At 34.2% G+C, this 20,185-nt stretch overlaps 1 pseudogene; it reads left to right on the top strand.

Annotated features, from left to right (window-relative positions):
- Window positions 1–97: 97 nt before the first annotated feature.
- On the top strand, window positions 98–5,118 carry LOC149555661 (protein trichome birefringence-like 23; annotated as a pseudogene).
- The last annotated feature ends 15,067 nt before the right edge of the window (window positions 5,119–20,185 follow it).

The raw sequence follows: 20,185 nt of genomic DNA, 5'->3' as shown, positions 1-20,185 counted from the left end.
CTATTACCTTTATATACTGGAGCGGCTTTGTCTTCTTCTGAAGACAACCAAAAGCAGGAATATTCGCTTTGCTTTATTATACTAACTATTGATCACAATGGGAGCTTTGTCTTCTTTTGGAGTCCGCCTTGGGAGGCATATTCTATACCAGATTGAAATGGTGAATATTTAATATGTATGAAAATACATGAGGAAGATGATCCCTGCGAAAAAACTTCCACGACCATTTCTGCAAATACTGTGCCTACGTTACCATACTCACAATACAAAATAATTTTATATCAGGACACTTGGAGCCAGCGAGAGACCTCATACATTAGATGCGGAGAAATATAGATATAAACGGCTAAAGTCTGACCTATTGATAATGTCAAAATTTAAAAAAAACAGAAAAAGCACCCTTTAGGTTTCAAGAGCAGTGCCAGTTTAGGGAAAGTTCACGATCATCATGGTCCCATAAGGAGCCTATCCATCAGTGAAATGGCTATCCAGTTGAAGGAATTGCAATTTATTAATTATTTATAAATTTTAAAGTAACTGTTTTGTAATTTTAATTTAATTTTTAATAGTAGAATAATGTTTATTCCGTTTGCTGGGTAGACGCTTCCATCCATCAGCATCATCACCATTCGTATATTTAAATTTCTATTGGTTTGAGGTTTTAGGTTTGAGTCCACTCGAACTTAACACATAATGATAATTAATCTCAACAAATAATAATAAATAAATAATTTAGGTTTCTGCCCATTACCTATCTAGGTTCCTAGATCTTCGCGTTCATCTGAATTCCAAAGGCCTTTAGTTTTCTTATTTGCATTTTTCAGAGTTTTGAAGATTGTTTTTCTAATTAAAAACTTTGTTGTGAGTGAGCAATAGAATGTTTTTATGGGTTTCATCTTCTGTGAGATGGGCACAAGAATGTGAATTTTCTTTTGTAGAGTCCAATCTTCTACCTTATTCACATTTTATGGGTTTCATCTTTTGTGAGATGGGCAAAAGAGTGTGAATTTTCTTTTACAAAATCCAATCTTCTACCTTATTTTGTAAAATGTGGAGAGATGTATTGCCTTTCCGTATATCTGAATACTCTATTTTCCCACACCTTCTCATTGATTAGTGGGTTCTATAAAATTTTTGTTCTTGTTCCATTTCTTTTGTACCTTTAATTTTCTACTAGAGCAAATTTTCAAGTACATATTTTTTTTACAAAAGTTCACCTTTAATAGATCCTTTCTTAGGGTTTTAGTCTTTTGTAGATGATGACATATGCACAAAAAAGCAAGACATGAGCTATGGTGTGTTCATAAACTCTTTTATTTTTTCATTTAGAGAAAGCTAAGTTCGGTTTGAGTTGTGCATATTGAATTCTTGAGAATTGATCTTATTGTTTTTATTGTCCCTCCAGTTATCTATGTCTAAGTGGCTTCAATTATAAACATTTCACCCAATGATTGACCTGCGAATCTTATATTTTCTTTGTGAATTCTTCTTCTCCATTATATGTCTTTCTTTGAATAGTCATTCACATGTGCATGCATTAGATAGAAATGAGACAAGAAATCGGTCATCTGTTAAGTAGCTTTGAGAATAGAAGCCAAATCAAACAAATAACAATAAATGATGGTGAGGGCAAAGCTTCAAAGGGTAGTTAGTCAAGTATGTTTTCAATTTTCCAATGAAGAGTTAGGAGGTTGTGGGGAGTTAATTGGTGTCAATAGTTTTTAATGCGGTTTTCGCTAAATCAATCTCTTATATTTTCAAGATGGGTAGCTATATTTTGAGATTCTAGGGCATCTGTACTAAAATAAAGTGTAAAATTTTTTCTAACTACATTTGTTTCATATTCAAGCATAACTTGGCTCATTTCCTTGTAAGAATACGTGTGAATCGAACTAGCTAAGTTTCAATTTTAAATTTGTGGGAATTTGTTATCTTCCCTTGTTAGAGTCTTCACAATCGTCATATATATTAGATTGCCTAAGAAAATATTACTTGCAACCAAGACCTACTTTCAAAGTATTAAATCTAATGTAAATAGAAAACTGGGACTAGTATATGGGTATGAAGAATGCCAGTGACTATATTCTTGTATATACACTATTGAGGCTATAATCAATTTCTAATACCCATGTTGTAAATTCAAGTTTATAAATAGTCTAGGGTTCATAGCCTTATAGCCTCTATATTAGAAATCCAATTATTTGACTAAGATTTTTATATAGATAATTAAAACTATAATAAGTTCATTATCTTATTGCATTGATAAACCAAATCTTGAGTAGTGATTCTATATACATAACTGTGTTACTTTAGAGCAATCTATCTAGATTCTAAAATTCCAATTACAGATCATAGCTTTATATTTCACTTGTTGATTCACACAATCAAAATTAATTTACATTCTAAATGATCCCAGGGAAATGCAACTTTTTAAAAGGGAAGTCGGTCCATGATCCAGAGGGGCCTCTTTTTCTAAAAATGAAACCTCTATTCATATTCAATAACACCAAATTTTTCATGAGGAATGGTTGTCCTAACAAGAAATATTTATACTAGAGATTAAAACCAAATGGCTACAACCATCCATAATTCAATGCTACAATGCTTTTAGAATTAGTTAAAGGAAATGTTTGGACTGTAGTGGGTTATTTAGTAGGCTATAACCAAATACAATCTCTTTTGTGCATCCGAGCATTTTTTTTATTGTATAACTTTACACTGATGACTCTATGGTCACCTATCTTAAAAGTAATAAAGGAAGAATTTAAGGGAGTTCCTAGTGGAGTTGTAAATATCTACCTAAATGTTTTAAACCTATAATGGATGAATTTTCTACCAAATACATATGCCCTTGATCTATTCAGTGGACACTAATTTCTATAGTCAAGAGTCTACATTATGAAAGACGATGTAGTAGGTTTCCATAATTGTCAAGGAGTCAATGTGATACGATTGGGCTTCTATTTTGCATTCAAATATATTATTAGTTCTTGCCATGGGCAGGAATACTTATGCATTCATGTTAGTGCTTATATGACATTAGCATTGACCAAATCAAATCAAAGAATTTAAAAGATTATATGAAACTTCAAATGTTTATATCTTTTTCTAATTTTTCATTATTTTATAAATCATATTTTTCATTCATTCTATTGGTCCATACTATTTTTGGTGGGGAGAAAATTAATTTTCTTCAACAAAAATATAATTATTTTCTAACAACTTCATCAAATGCATTAATTACAACTTTATCTTCTCCACATTTGTTACAAGTTGATAAGATTTTTTTTTTCAATCATTTTATCTTCCACCTCACACAACATGTCTAATCAATATTAATTACCACAATCTAATTTTCTTACCAAGTTCAAATATAGAAATAGATATTTTTAATTTCTTATTTTAAATATATTTATTATTAGTTTTACATTGATGTTTATTTTTGACCATTTGATATGACTTATTTCTAAAACTTCAAAAGTTCAAATTATATATATAATGTCTTTTTAATATAATTTCAATATGTTATATCTTTGTATTTGAATTTCTAATTTTTATAAAACTTTAATTTTTTAATAAAAGTAGTTAAATTATTAATATTATTTTACTTTTATAAAAATAAATTAAACAATATTATTTTTAATTATATTTTATAATAGTGTTTGTAATATGTATAATTGATAAGTATTACAATTTATAAATTATGTCATTTATTATTATTAATATTTTTTATTTAAACAATTTATCATTTAGTTTAAATATATTTAAAACTTAAATATATCTTTTAATATTAAAATTAATAATTATATTTTATATTAAAATTAATAATTATATTTTATATTAAAAAAATATATACTAAAGGAAATAACCAAAAAAAAGAAATAATTCAATTCTAAACGATATTTAAATTATTATTAAGTTTTTATAAATTATGTATTAAAATTAAATAGTTATATTCTATTTCTTATTTATTACATCATATTTATTCATCAACATCAAATTTATATGTATTACATCTATTTATTATTTACAAATGTACATATTAAATTATATAGATATTATTTCATAATTAAAAATTACTTAATTTTATTAAAATTTTTGAAATACAAATCATTAAATAGTAAACCTTTTCTAATTGTGTAAAATTAAACAATTAGTTTTACTTGTAAAATATTTTTATATTTCAATACATTTCATTTTTCTTATACAAATGTGAGTTTTAATATAAAAATTAAATTCTTAGTTCCATTAATTAAAATATAATATATATATATTTTTTTATTATAACCATGATTTTATTTTGACTATTTGTTTTATTAAGAAAAATAATTATATTTAACTCTCTCTCTCTCTCTCTCTCTCTCTCTCTAACACACAAAACTTATTTTGGTATCAATCTATCTTTTTTTTCCTCTGCATATATGTTTATGTTGTTATTATAATTCTATACTATTATTTATCTCTATCTATATCTCTATCATATTTTTTGTTTAGTGCTAATGATTAAAAAATGCTTTATCACTTCTTCAAGTTCTATAATTAAAATATTAGTATGGATATCTTTCCTCATTGCACATATTTTAAGTTGTCAATGTAGAAGGTGCAAATTTGCCTAAAGCATATGTATTGGTCATATTATGATATTAAGTACTTAGTGCCATATTGGGGACTTTGGCCTCTTATTCTTGGGCTTAAATGCCCAAAGATATAATAATATAACATGAGAACTTAACAACAAAATATGAGCCATCCTATTAGATCACAAGTGCATTTCTAGGATGAGAATTTAACAACAAAATATGAGCCATCCTATCAGATCACAAGTGCATTTATAGGCAAAAAATAATGCATTCACAATGTTCGGTTAGAACTATTTAACCTTATTCTCACTCATCTACACCTCTACAACCTTTATGCATTAGGCAGAAACTATGACGCATTGTGTATCTTGTTATATTTGTCCTTGAAGGAATTCATTTACAGTCAAATTTCCTGGAAACTTATTTTCTACAAACCTTCATAGTAGATCATGTTGAGAATGGTCAATGGTCCATAGGAGACATATGCAATAGAACCACATTGTGGTTGTTTACACTAGTGATTGCTAGACCCAATTGATGCATAAAATAAAATAAAACTTGTGATGCATAAGGGATTTTTATCAATTTTATTTAGTGTTGAATCTCTTTTGATATATTGCTTAGGATCATTTCAATAGGATTTTGAATTAGAGGTTACACACATCTTTAGTGTAGTTCATAAGGTTTGGATTTATGAATTTAGGGAAAATTATAAGGTGGTCTTGAAAGAGGAAAATATAGTAACGTTCCACTATATTTGTGGGAAAGAAGGAAATTCTCAAGCTATAAATTCAATCAATTAGGAAACCATTTTAATTTTTTTCTTAACATGTGATATAATTAGTAATCACACCTTAGTGTGCAATGGGTGTGTCATAGAGATATGAATGTGTTGGATAACTAGGAGAGGGGGAGGGGGGTTGAATTATTTATTGTAGGTACCTTTGAAATAATTTTCACCACTTAAACTTATCAACAATTAATCTTAATAATTGAATCTTATCATTCAATCAACATTAAACTAACCAACTACAGTTTACAACAATATGCCTATGAAAACATGAAATAATATGTAACACATTCCTAAACACATTACAAGCAATATTATAATGTGGAAACCCAATTTGGGTAAAAACCACTATGGGGATTTTCACCCACAAAGAAATTCACTCTTCTAAAGTGAGTTCTGTTAAGAGCCAACCTTGTTAAAGGTTACATACACATTTACAAGATGTGACCTAGTTAGGATAATTTCACCAAAGATAAGTTAGATCTATTACCCTACAATGAGTGGCCTTATTAAAGGACTTAGTACATTCATTAGAATGCCACCTTACAATGGATTTATAAATAATATTGTTAAATCCACTCAGTAAAGAGATTTTCTATTACAATGGTTAGAAAGTAACATTGAAATGATCTCTAGAAATAGAAACTGCCTTTTCTTGTTCTGATTTCCTTTTTGCTCCTTAACTTCTTCACACTCTTCCTTTTTGGATGATAAATACACACTTCATCTAATTCACTTTCCTTCTTCTAATTTGCACTTTTCTTCAGCTCTATGATGCTCAACATATCCTTCTTTATTTGTTCAACTATCAGTAACAGTGACCTTCTTGCTCATAGTTTATTTAGACAATGTTTTGTCACTTAATCTCTTTCATTAAGTTTTCCTTGAATTACTCTCATCCATCTAATCACATCTCATCTTGCATACATTGACTTTGTCACTTGGTAAAATGTTTTATGCATCGTGCCAACTATAATTCACCCTGGAACTTGAACTTTTCTTGGACCACAAACAATTCCTTGAATCTTCTCCATTCAATCTTACCTATGTTAGGATTAACCTCAGATGGAAATAACAATTACATGCAAATATAACCCATACTAGAATATAGTAGATCGAATAAAAGAGAATACACGACACCAAGATTTAACATGGTTCACCCAATCCTTGGGTTACGTCCACCAACAACAAGTCCAGTATTATTATTATCTAGTGATTACAACCTGATTACGATTCGTAATCCCTTATAGCTCAATACTATTGTAAGAACCAATTTTCGCATCACACATTATAAAAATCTCTAACCCTAAGAATTTTTATACAAGATTTTTGCCACTTAAAAAATTAGGGTTATAATGATAGAAAAATAGTAGCTGATGCTATTTTGCAAGATAAGGTCATTTTTGGCTTCAACGGTGTTGCCCCTAAAAACCCCTATGGGGGTGTTGCCCCTCGACCCCACCTTATACTACAATAGGGAACACACTTGGGGCACTACCCCAGGACCCCATAGGGGTTCTTCCCCTTGACCCTCGTAGAAATAATCTAGAGGGAAACTATGTTGAATAAACCTCTAAGTTTGATTAAGCTCCATATCACAACAACCTAGTCAATTTTATTTAATGATTTCACTAAGAAACCTCTTTCCTTCCTTATAATCTTCTATATCAATCCATATTCATGCTTGATATCATTCCACAATTGTTTTTACTAAAACTATTAATCTCTATTGACCGCTGTTCTTTCTTTACTGAACAACCTCACTTGCTTAGTTAATACTTTCTCCTTAATTGCAATATTTTCTTAGTAACACCTATTTACTCAATGAAATCAACACTTCCTTGGTTTACTTACATGTGTTTGGTATGCTTCCATCAAAAAATATCTTAGCTTACAGGCCATCATTTCCATCTTGGTAGCGCACACTTATTCCTTGTCTTTTCACTTCACAACTTTAGTCCTTTATTATCAACCAATAGAATTAACTTGTAAATCACTCTTACACTTCATCAAATCATGCAAAACAATCAAACCAATATTATCTTTTCAAAGATTGATTCATCAATTTCCTATCATAAGCTTATACACTTAACATCACTTCATTTCATCTTCTATCTTTTACCAACTATTTCTTTTCTTAACACCACATCCTTCAAATGATTTGGTAACTTAGATAAAACAATAAGCCAATAGAATTGAAATCAATGAAAATATAACAACTAATCTTATTCTCCTACATCCTTTTCATTTCTTTATTATCTAACCTTGTTCATCATTAGCATTAGTTTGGATATCAATATTAATTATTATACCAATAACCCCCTTTGGCATTGATGAAAACACATATGATATTTACCATCAAATACCATTAAACTTCATCAACTATGATCTTCCTTAGAAACACATCTATAACCCGTCCTCATTTCATTCTATCTTCATATTATCCCCCTTTGGATAATATCTCCCTACGATCTACTATTCATTTGCTTATTTCTTAGACATCTTCTCCCCTTTTCTTCATCTCCCACTCTTCCATTTATTTCTCTCCCTTTTATCTTTATTTCTCCCTATCTTTCTATGCTTCTCTCCCCCTTTGAAAATAATGCCAAAGGTATTTACAAAACTTAATCTAAAATTTGTAGTTGTACCTTGTACCTTTCTTGTACTAATTACTTTTGTTTCCTAACATGTTTCTCCTTTCTCACATCTTTAGCTTGCTCCTAAAACATGAACATCAACATGAACTCATAAATAAATAATCTGATATAGCATGAATTGATGCAACATTCATGTTTTCTCTAGTGAACTTTAGACAGGGGAATGACCCATAGTTTACCACTTAGGTACTCAAAAGTATCCTTGGGTAATGGCTTAGTAAATATATCAATGATCTACTCTTTGGATTTCACATATGTCATCTTCACTTGTTTCTCTAGTACCTGTTCTCTCAAATATTGATACTTGATTGATACATGCTTTATCTTGGAATACATCACCAGGGTCTTTGAAAAGTGTATAGAACTAGTGTTGTCACAATAGATTTTTTATAGGACCATTTGCTTCTATTTTTATCTCTTCAAGTAATTGTTCAATACATAATATTTGAACTATTAATTGCAGTTGCTACGTATTTAGCCTCAACAGTTAACTGTGAAATGAAACTTTTGTTTTTGCTTATGGATGCCACTACTCTTTCTCCTAAGAATAAAGCTCCTCCACTTGTGTTCTTCATGTCATCCATCTTACCTTCCTAATCAGCATCAGTGAACAACTCTAATTCAAAATCTCTAGCCTTTTTGTACCATAAACCATAGTCTCCAATTCCTTCTAGATATCTAATGATTCTCTTCACAACAATCATACGTGTCTCATTAGGATTAGAAGATAATCTTTCCACAATACCAACACCATGTGCAATGTCTGGTCTATTAAATAGAACATATAATAACTTACCAATCATTGATCTATATAATGTTACATTTACCTTGGTAAAGTCATTTTTCTTTTATAGTTTGCATCTAGTTATCATCGATGTACTGATGAGGGCACAACCCAAGACAAAATGAACACAAAAGGAAAAGGGGAATATTATTATTAGAAGTGATATGCTACTAAATTTATTACAATGAAAATAGACTCAATGGTGTGCCCTAGGGGCTTACAATGTTGTCCGATTCTAGAGAAAAAATACTCCTCATAGTACCTTCTTCCAAACTCCATCAAAGAACTGCATTTACAATGCCAGAAATGACCTTAAGTGACCCAAATTAGGTTTAGGGTTAGGATACATTTTAGATTATTCCATTTGGCATCCACCACCAAAAAAAAAGGTTCTAGAAAACATGTCAGAAGTTAGTGCAAAATTAGAAGAATCTAGAAATGGTAGTTCAACTTCCAAGAGGTATAACTTTTGATCCGAGACTTTAATTGATGAACCATTTACATTTTGAGAAAGCTCCCCAAGCACTCTATAGCCCTATGGACCATCTTTTCTCATACCCCATTTTTTTGGGTCTATATGAAGCCATTTAGTGCCTCAAATCTGACTTCAAAGCACTCTTAGGGGGTCTCTAGACAACTTAAAACTACAATAACTTTCAAATCGTAAAGCCTTTTGGCTTGATTCTTTTTCTAGAGTGCTTTAAATTACAAGTATAATCATCCCTCCAACTTACACCCTCTAACTCATCATAATTATGGCTCAATTACAAAATAACCTATTTTCTAATTGGCACATCCCAAGGTGCTAAAAAACACTAACCCAGAAAACCAATAGTGGAACTATGAGAGTTGGAATCTCTATTTGACCCAAATGGGTATCTAGAAATAAAAGTACATTAAATAGAAACTAACACTAAGCATATTTTTGGGTGATACAGAAATGCTCTTACACCACTGGATGCTCCTACATCAGACACCTAGGGTAAATTGAAAAGTAACCTTGTCACTTTATAGTTGGTAGAGGAAAACCTAAATGGGTAACCTCCACTACAGATATCCAAGTTAAATCTTCCACTGGTCATCCTTTCCATTTCATTAGGTATTCTTCATACTGCATGTTTTTGGTACTTCAACCAATGCGACTATCCAAAATTTCTTCAATCTCTTCCTTCTTAGAAGCAGGAATTGGACATGGCTCCAGCATTGGCTCCTCCTCTACACTGTCATCATGATATTCTGTCAAGTCTGCAATATTGAAAATAGGAGAAATGTGAATCCCATCTGGCAACTCCACCTCAATAGCATTTCCTAAATCATGTTTCTTCAAAATTTTGTAGGGACCAAATTTCTCCATCTTTAGCTTGTTGTAGGTATCCACCAAAAATCCTTCCTTCCTCAAGTATACCATAACCCGATCCCCAACTTTGAACTCCTTATCTCTTCTCTTTTGATCTGCTCTAGCATTATACTACAGGTTCATCTTGGCAATATGTGCATGTACCTTCTCATGTAGGTTCTTGACATGTTCAACAAAGTCTTCTATCTTAGCACTTGTCCTCTCTCCTTGTTCCATCTTCCTCAGCTCTGGTGCAGTCCTTGGACTACTCTGATACATAATTTGGAATGGTTATCTGCCAATACCCCTATTCACAAAATTATTGTAAGAAAATTTTGATTGTAGTAGAATCAAATCCCTTCCCTTGGGCTTATCTCCTACTAAGCACCTTAGTAAATTGCCCAAACTTCTATTCATTACTTCTATTTGTTCACCAGTTTGTGGATGATGTACATAAATGAACTTTAATTATATCTTCAACTTCTTCCACAAAGTCCTTCAGAAATACCCAAGAAATTTAGTATCTTGATTAGAAATAATACTTTTTGGGAGACCATGTAGCCTCACCACCGCTCTAAAAAACAAATCTACAATATGCAGTCCATCATGAGTCTTGTGTGTTAGGATAAACCACAGACAGAAATAAAAACTACATGCAAATATAACCAATAATAGAAAATAATAGAACACACAGAAATGAACACAAAGCACCAAGATTTAACGTGGTTCACCCAATCCCTAGGCTACGTCCACCAAACAGCAAGTCTGATCTTATTACAATCCAGTGATTACAACCTGATTACAATCTGTAATCCCTTACAGCTCAATACTGCCGCAAGAACCAATTTCGCATCACAACATAATGAAAAATACCCAACCCTAAGCCCTTTTATACAAGTATTAAACTGCTTTAGGGTTATAACATGTCGGCCATAATATGTACAATACTTTTTTGATCAGTCACCACAATCTAACAATCTCCCACTTGGGGACTAATTAGGCTCCACACTAAACAACAATCTCCCACTTGCAGACTGATCTTGTAGCAATACAACTACCACATGGGGCTTCCACTGGATCAAACCATCTTCGATTTTGCTGTTCTTTTATTCATGTTCAGTCTAAAAGACCAACCAAAGCTAAAGAGGAGTTCAGCTTCTCCCTTGTTACAACCTTTGTCAACATATCTGCTAGATTGTCATTGGTATGTACCTTCTCTAGCTTTAACTGTCCATCCTCCAAAACTGACCGAATGAAATGGTATTGCAACTGTATGTGTTTGGTCTTAGAATGCAGAGCTGAATTCTTAGCAAGATGAATGGCACTCTGACTATCTGTAAACAAATAATTATCCTTCTGAGGATGTCCGAATTCTTCTAAGAAGAACTGAAGCCATATCATCTCCTTGGTTGCCTCTGTAGCAGCAACATACTCTGCCTCTGTAGTGGATAAAGCATTAATCTTCTGTAACCTAGAAACCCGGCTCACGGTTGCCCCACCAACAGTAAAGACATAACCTGTAGTACTCTACCTGGTATCAATATCCCCTGCCAAATCCGAGTCAACATAGCCCTGTAAATCAGTAGTAGAGCCCCCAAAGTGTAAACACTTATTGGATGTCCCTCTCAAATATCTGATAATCCACTTGACAACATTCCAATGCTCAAATCCTGGATAACTCATATACCTGCTAACGACTCCCACTGCATGTGCAATATCTGGCCTAGTGCATACCATAGCATACATCAAACTTCCTACAGCTGAAGCATAGGGTACCTTGGACATCTTATCCTCCTCTTCCTGTGTCTTGGGACACATCTCCTTAGTCAATTTCAAATGACTAGGTAAAGGTGTGCTGACAGATTTAGCATTCTCCATACAGAAACGTTGCAACACCTTCTCAACATAATCAGCCTGAGATAGCGTCAAGGTTCTGTTCTTCCTATCTCTACAAATCTTCATACCAAGGATTTATTTTGCTGCCCCCAAATCCTTCATAGCAAATGCATGTGCTAACTGGCATTTTAGACCCTTAATATGATCCATGTTAGACCCAGCTATAAGCACATCATCAACATATAGACATAAAATAATGTAGCTATCATCATCCAACCTCTTAAAATAAACACAATAATTTGAATAACACCTGTTATATCCATGCTCATGCATAAAACTGTCAAACTTCAGATACCATTGCCGAGGTGCTTGCTTCAAGCCATATAAACTTTTCTTCAATTTGCACACTAAGTTCTCCTTACCTTTGACCTCAAAACCCCGTGGCTGAGCCATATATATTTCTTCATCCAAATCACCATGAAGAAAGGCTGTTTTAACATCCATCTGCTCTAAATGCAAATCTTCAGTAGCCACAAGACTTAAAACAGTACGAATAGAAGTTATTTTAACAACAGGAGAAAATATCTCATCAAAATCAATTCCCTTTTTCTGTGCAAATCCTTTTACAACTAACCTGGCCTTAAATCTTTTCTTACCTCCTTCCTCTTCTTTCAACCTGTAAACCCACTTATTCTATAAAGCCTTTTTACCCGCAGGCAACTTGCACAAATCCCATGTCTTATTTTTCAGCAAAGAGTCCATTTCATCTTTCATTGCAGACTCCCACTAAATCTTAGTATCCACCTGCACAGCTTTATCATAACTTTCAGGTTCACCAGCATCAGTAAGTAAAATAGAATACAAAGAGGGAGAAAACCTTTGTGGAGGTCTAATTTTCCTTGTTGACCGTCTAACATTTACTGGTGTGTGTGGTATTTTTTGTTGTAGTTGTTGCACATCATGAGGAATGGCTGGAACATTAGCTTTTGGAGTATCATCCAGCACTACATAATCATCTTCTCTCTTCTCATGTTGCTGCAGCAGATCTTTGTACAACACTTTCTCATTGAATATGACATTCTGACTTCTAACAATTTTAAGATTTTCAAAATCCAAAAGCCTATAACCAAATTCATTAATGCCATATCCAACAAAGACACATTTCTTTGATTTAGCTTCTAGCTTGGTTCTATTTTCAGAGTCTATATGAGCAAAAGCTTCACAACTGAAGGTCTTGAGAAAAGAATAACTCACCTTCTTACCAGTCCATGCTTCCTTTGGAATACCACAACCCAAAGGAGTAGAGGGACCTCTATTAATCAAATATATTGCAATATTGACAACCTCCGCCCACATGTGTAAGGGCAACCCAACATGCAACCTCATGCTCCTTGCACGCTCCATTCCTTGCACGCTCCATTATAGTCCTATTCATGCGTTCAGCCACTCCATTTTCTTGTGGAGTCCTTGGAACAGTTTTCTGTCTACGAATACCATTAGTGGAGAAATAATCTTCAAATTCATGACTGCAATACTCACCACCATTATCAGATCTGAGACATTTTAATTTCTTACCAGTCTCATTTTCAACCAAGCATTTCCATTTCTTAAAAGTTCGAAATACATCAGATTTCTGTCTAAGGAAATAAACCCATAGTTTTCTAGTTGCATCATCAATAAATGTAACATAATAATGAGAGCCACCAACGGAAGATACCTGAGCTGGTCCCCATACATCTGTATGCACAAGCTCTAATTTCTCCTTTTTGTTTTCCTTCCCTGTCTTTACAAAACTCACTCTCTTTTGTTTTCCATACACACAACTTTCACAGAAATCCATATTCAGACATTTTAGACCTGGTAAAACTTTCTTTGAATGAAGTACTTTCATACCTTTCTCACTCATGTGCCCAAGTCTATTGTGCCACAGCGCTATATCAGAATCTACAACAGCTATTTGTTCTCCTTGCTCAACTACAGCAATTGTTCCTAAACATTCATTTTTCTCTGAAATAATCAAAGTAGAAGGAACAATATGACCTGTACAAAGATATAAGGTGCCTACTTTCACACCTTTTGCTACTACAAGGGAACCTTTTGAAACCTTCCAATTTTTATCATTAAAAGTAACTACACAACCCTCATCACCGAGTTGCCCTGATGAAATTAAATTCCTACTTAGTTTTGGAACATGTCTTACCTCATGTAGTAGCCAATGATTCCCATTCTGCAACTTAATCTTAATTTTTCCCTTTCCAACAATCTGACGGGGTTCATTATCCCCCAAATAAACAAGCCCAAAATCCCCTTGGACATAATCAATGAAATAACCTCTATGAGGTGTAGCATGAAATGAAGCACCAGAATCTAAAACCCATGAATCATCAACACTCTCTAAAGATAGAAGCAAAGCATCCTCTTCGGATTTGTTACTTACCACATTTGCCTCCTTGTCTCCATCTGATTTATCTCCTTCATTTTTCTTTCGATTCCAGTAATCTTTCTTTTTGTGCCTTGGTTTCCCACAGTACCAGCAATCATTTGGTCCTCTCGATTGAGACCTCTTCCCCTTTGACTTTCCTCTTGATTTCCACGATTTCCAGAATTACTTCCTCTTTCAATCATTCTGCCCCTGCTTTGTGCATTTAAAGCACTTCCTGATGTAGATCGACCTGAGGATTTCCTATGAGTTTCCTCACTTAAAATAACACCGATCACATCATCATATTTTAGGGTACTAGATCCAGGAACAAAATTACTCAGAGCCATTACCAAGCCATAAAGAACACAAAATCAAGAGAGCCCTAATTTCTTCATCAAAATTGATACCCACAGAAGATAATTGACTAGTAATAGTATTAAACTCATTTAAATGATCTACAACAGATCCACCTTCTGCCATTTTCATATTAAATAAATGCTTCATGAGAAATACCTTGTTTGAAGCGGAGGGCTTTTCATATAGTTTCGCTAGGGTTTTCATCAAATCTTCTGTCGTCTTTGCTTTTGTAATATTAAATGCCACCGATGGTGCCAAGCATATCCGAATGCTTCCGAGTGCCTTTCTGTCCAAGAGATCCCATTCAGCCTCTGACATAGTTCCCTGATTCTTAGGTTTGCCTTCCAATGGCTTGCATAAATCCTTCTGATATAGATAGTCTTCCATTTGCATCTTCCATAATTGGAAGTTTTACCCATTAAACCTGTCAACCCTCAGCTTACCCTCATCTTCCATCGCTCCCACTCAACCATGAGACTCCCACTTAATCGTGAGACTTTCCTACAGAGGATAACTGAAAGACAACCTCGTTCTGATACCACTTGTTAGGATAAACCACAGACAGAATTAAAAACTACATGCAAATATAACCAATAACAGAAAATAATAGAACACACATAAATGAACACAAAGCACCAAGATTTAACGTGGTTCACCCAATCCCTGGGCTACGTCCACCAAACAGCAAGTCTGATCTTATTACGATCTAGTGATTACAACCTGATTACAATCTGTAATCCCTTACAGCTCAATACCGCCGCAAGAACCAATTTCGCATCACAACATAATGAAAAATATCCAACCCTAAGCCCTTTTATACAAGTATTAAACCACTTTAGGGTTATAACATGTCGACCATAATATGTCGGCTACCATGTCGGCCACGGCCCAAAAAAAATTTTCGGAACCCCACTATTTATGAAGTATGTACAATACTTTCCTGATCAGTCACCACAATCTAACATTATGTCATGGAATGAAATGTGTCATCTTGGAGAACCTATCAACCACCACAAATACTGAGTCATTACCTTTGTGTCCTCAACAATCCAAGAACAAAATCCATACTTATGTTTGAACACTAGAAATGTGTCACACTCTAAACCCTTTTATCCAAGGGATTCCATTAGTTTAGAATGCTTGGATGCTAGCTTAGAGCTCCCCATCCATGAAGTGCAAGAGAGTATGCTTCAAGAATAAGAGGGCTCTTAGCTGAGCCTTAGAGATACTCTTCTTGCTAGAAACCATGAAATGGGAGGTTCCAAAGATGAGATGCAAGAATGAAAATGTCCACAAGGAGTTCCTCAAGGATGTAATGCAAGTATGCAGACTAAGCTAAATGGATATGTAGAATGTAGCTATTCTAAGAAATGATGAGAGTGTTACAATCCAACTATTATGCTATGTGAGCTAGATTATAGTATAGGAAACTAAGCTATCATGCAACTATGCTAACATGCCATATGATCTAAAAAACTAAATGTGATGGAATGAGAGAATGAAGACAAGAAATGGAAGTTCTCCTCAAAGCTCCAAAGAAACCTATCAGAAAACTTGTAGCATAACAATATTCAAATGGTGGATGGATCCTTTAAGGGGGAAATCTCTCTCCCTTTTAAAGTCATACGAACAGTAGAGATCAAGATGAAGATGATGGATGATCAACAGTGGAATTCAAAAAGAGGAGTGATCCATGTGCACACACAAGTCAACCAATAGAATATATTTTAACTTGTCATATAAGACAAAAGTCACAAAGCCTTTTCTTTTAATTTTAAAATTAGAAAAAGGGCTTTATGTGTGCACTTTAAGTGGGTTAGAAGAATGGGGTATTTTTTTAATTAAAAGGGGACATGTTCTTTTAATCAAATAATGAACTTAGGATAGCATAGTCAAACTATAGGTTATAATCAAATTAATTGATTATTAGCAATTTGGTCTAGGTAAATGATTAATTAAATTAGCCAAAATGTTGGGAAGGGGGCTAATAGTCTAGATGACCATTTTTAGGTGATTACAATGTCCTCCCAAGGCTTCGATGGAATAGGCAATGGTTGATAGAGTCCAATATTTTGACTAAATCCTTTGGTTGTTTGACATGCTTGACAACTCTACACAAACTTCTTCACATCCTATGACAATTGAGACCAAAAATAATGTTCACTAATAATGGCAATGGTCTTATCTCGACCAAAGTGTCCTACCATCCCTCCACTATGTTTCTCCTTAATCAAGTTCTCCTTCATGGAACTCCTTGGAATACACAATTGACTGCCCTTGAACAACATATCATCCTGAATCATGTAATCTAGCCACCTAGCCTTGTCTAGAGTAACAGGTTCTTTACAAGCCTTCCAAGCCTCTGCAAAGTCAGCATCCTTAGGGTAAAATTTTTTGAGTTCATCAAACCCAACCACTTCAACCTACATTTTTGTCATGAAAAATTGTCTCCTACTTAATGCATCTGCAACCCTATTAGACGTTTCACTTCTATGTTTCAACACAAATGTATAGCTTTGCATGAACTCTTTCAAATGTCTCTAATTCAATTTATCTTGGCTATTTAGGTATTGCAATGCTTGATGATTAGTATAGAAGACAAATTCTTTTGGCAACAAATAATACCTCCATTTCTTTAAGGCTTAAACTATTGCATAGAACTCTTGATCAGAAACATAATATTTCTTCTTTGCATGATTCAATTTTTTACTAAAATAGGCAATAGATTTACCTTCTTGGCTCAACATAGCCCCAATAGTACTGTCACTAGCATTGCAATCCATCGAGAACACTTTGTTGAAATTAGGAAGTGCCAACACAGGTTTCTTTTTCACCTTCTTCTTTAGCAATTCAAAACTCCTTGCAGCTCCTATAGTCCATTTGAACTCTTTTCTATCCCCCCTCATTGTTTTAGTTAGGGGTGCACATGTACCACTGAAATTCCTAATGAACTTCCTATAAAAACTAATCGAACCATGGAATGACCACACTTTAGTGGAAAACCTTGGAGTAAGCCATTCCAAGATGACCTTTACCTTCTCTGGGTCCATCTTGAGACCTTTAGTTGATACAAAAAACCCCAAATAGACTAACTACCTTTTGACAAAGCTACACTTCTTCAAATTAATCAACAATTTCTCTTCCCTCAACCTTTCAAGGACACTATGAATGTGAAATAAATGTTCATCCAAAGACTTACTAAAAATCAAAATATCATCCAGATGGACAATAACCAAAATTTCCAAAAATTTCTTTAGTACCTCATTCATAAGCCACATGAAGGTGCTTGGCACCTTGGTCAATCCAAAGGGCATGACTAACCACTCATATAGACCATCCTTGGTCTTGAATGTAGTTTTCTACTCATCTCCCTCTAGTACATGTATTTGGTGATACCCACTTTTGAGATCTATCTTTGTGAAGTACTGAGCTCCACTCAAGTAGTCCATAAGATCATCCATCCTTGGAAAAGGAAATTGTTACTTGATGATTATTTTATTTATAGCTCAAGAGTCTATACATTCTCCACTCTCCATCCTTCTTTGGTGCTAGCACTATATACTACACATGCACTTAGGATCTCTTCAATCAAACCTTTCCTCAACAACTGCTGAACTTGTCTATTTAGCTCCTCAGTCTTAGTAGGAGTCATCCTATGAGCAACCTTGTTAGGAAAACTAGCTCTAGGGACTAAATCTATTTGATGACTAATTTGCCTTATTGGTGGCAACCCTTCTAGAACATTATCAAAGATTACATCTCCATACTCACTTAATAGATCCAAAACCTCAAGTGGAACTTCACTACTACCTTCCTCATCCTTTCTAGGAATTAAAGCATAACACATATGCTGATGTTTCATGCCATCCAAAAAATTTCCTCCATCGACAAGACATACCCTAGCACTATTGCATACCTTTTCACCCTCCCTTATCAAGGCTTCAATTTGTAGCGAACTCCATCCCTTGTTAGAGGGTATGTATTTGCATGACCATCATGTATAGCATGCCTATCAAATTTCCATGGTCTTCCCAATAACAAATGGAAGACATCCACTAGGATGATGTCACAGAGAGACTCATCATGGTAACTCCCAATCTTTAACTTTACCAAACATTTCTCACTAACTAGGACCTTATGATCATCCTGTACCCAAGCAATCCAACAGGGATGGGGATGTTTCTCCCTCTTGAGCTTTAGCTTGAGACCATTTCTTCTGACACCAAGTTGCCAGTGCTCCCACCTTCAACAATCCAATCACAACATTTAACCTCACACTTGCACCTAGTACAAAACAAACTCCTTTATTCAAGTTCAGTCTCACCACTCAGGAAGACACTTTCATTAACTAGAACCTCTCTTCTTTTTGCATCCTTTGAATGTGATGATTGTGCATCATCATCCACATGAGCAACCCTTACTTGACCATTAGCTCTCTTATCTGTCCTTCCTTGGCGTTGAGGGCATTCATAGGTATGATGACCTTCTTCATTGTAATGATAATAGGTACCATGGAAGTCTCCTCTTCCTAAACCTTGTCCACATCCTCTACCTCTTCTTCTCTGATATCCAAAGTTTTGATTATGGGAGCAGTTGAAACCCTCGTTCCTTTGGTTTTGATTAGTACCCACATCTTCATTTTTCTTATGGTTCTCATTTCAGCCTCCAAATGACCTACCACCTCCCCTTCCTCCTTGACTATGCCCTCTTTTCCTTCCATCAAACTTTTTGTTTAACTTCTCCTCAACTCACAAGGAAAATTGGTATGCCTCTTCAATGCTAGTCATTCTAACTAGACTTAACTCCTCCTGAATGCTAGGTCTTAACCCTTTAAGGCAAAGGCTTCTCCTTGTTTACTTCTGCATGCCCCACCCCTAATAGGGACTTGGTAAAACTCCTCTATTTGTTCCTACATAGATTTTCCCACTTGCTTTAACCCTTGCATATTCTTGAACAAATCGAGCTTGTAATCAACAAGAATGAACTACTTCTTTAGTGTGTCCACCATGCGATCCCATCTTGTGATTTTCTCCCTTCCTCTTCTATTTATTTCTAACTGAACCTCTTGCCACCAAATTTTGACATGGCCTTTCATTTCAGCCTTCACAAACTTAAGCCTATCAGGCTCCCTGATATCTTCATACTCAAACTATTCCTCTAGCTTATTGATCTAGTCGATCAACTCATCCAGGTTTAGATTTCCTGAAAACACGCCGACATTGATTTTAGGTCTTTTTCCTAGCTTGAAAATGGCCCTAAAAATCTTCTCCTCTACCTATTTTAGGACTTCTTTGTCTCCTTCCACTTCCTACACAATATTTCCTTCTTCTTTATTTTAGTCCTCACTTTCGTCACCTATGACAATATTCATCCCTCTACAGATCTCCTCTTGCAATGCCTAAACTTGTCTCTAGAGGGCTCTA

This window comes from Cupressus sempervirens, chromosome 5, assembly GCF_028749045.1.
Source record: "Cupressus sempervirens isolate cs-2001-9-10 chromosome 5, ASM2874904v1, whole genome shotgun sequence".
In the NCBI taxonomy this organism is placed as follows: Eukaryota; Viridiplantae; Streptophyta; class Pinopsida; order Cupressales; family Cupressaceae; genus Cupressus; species Cupressus sempervirens.
This window is presented reverse-complemented; position numbering and strand designations above follow the sequence as displayed.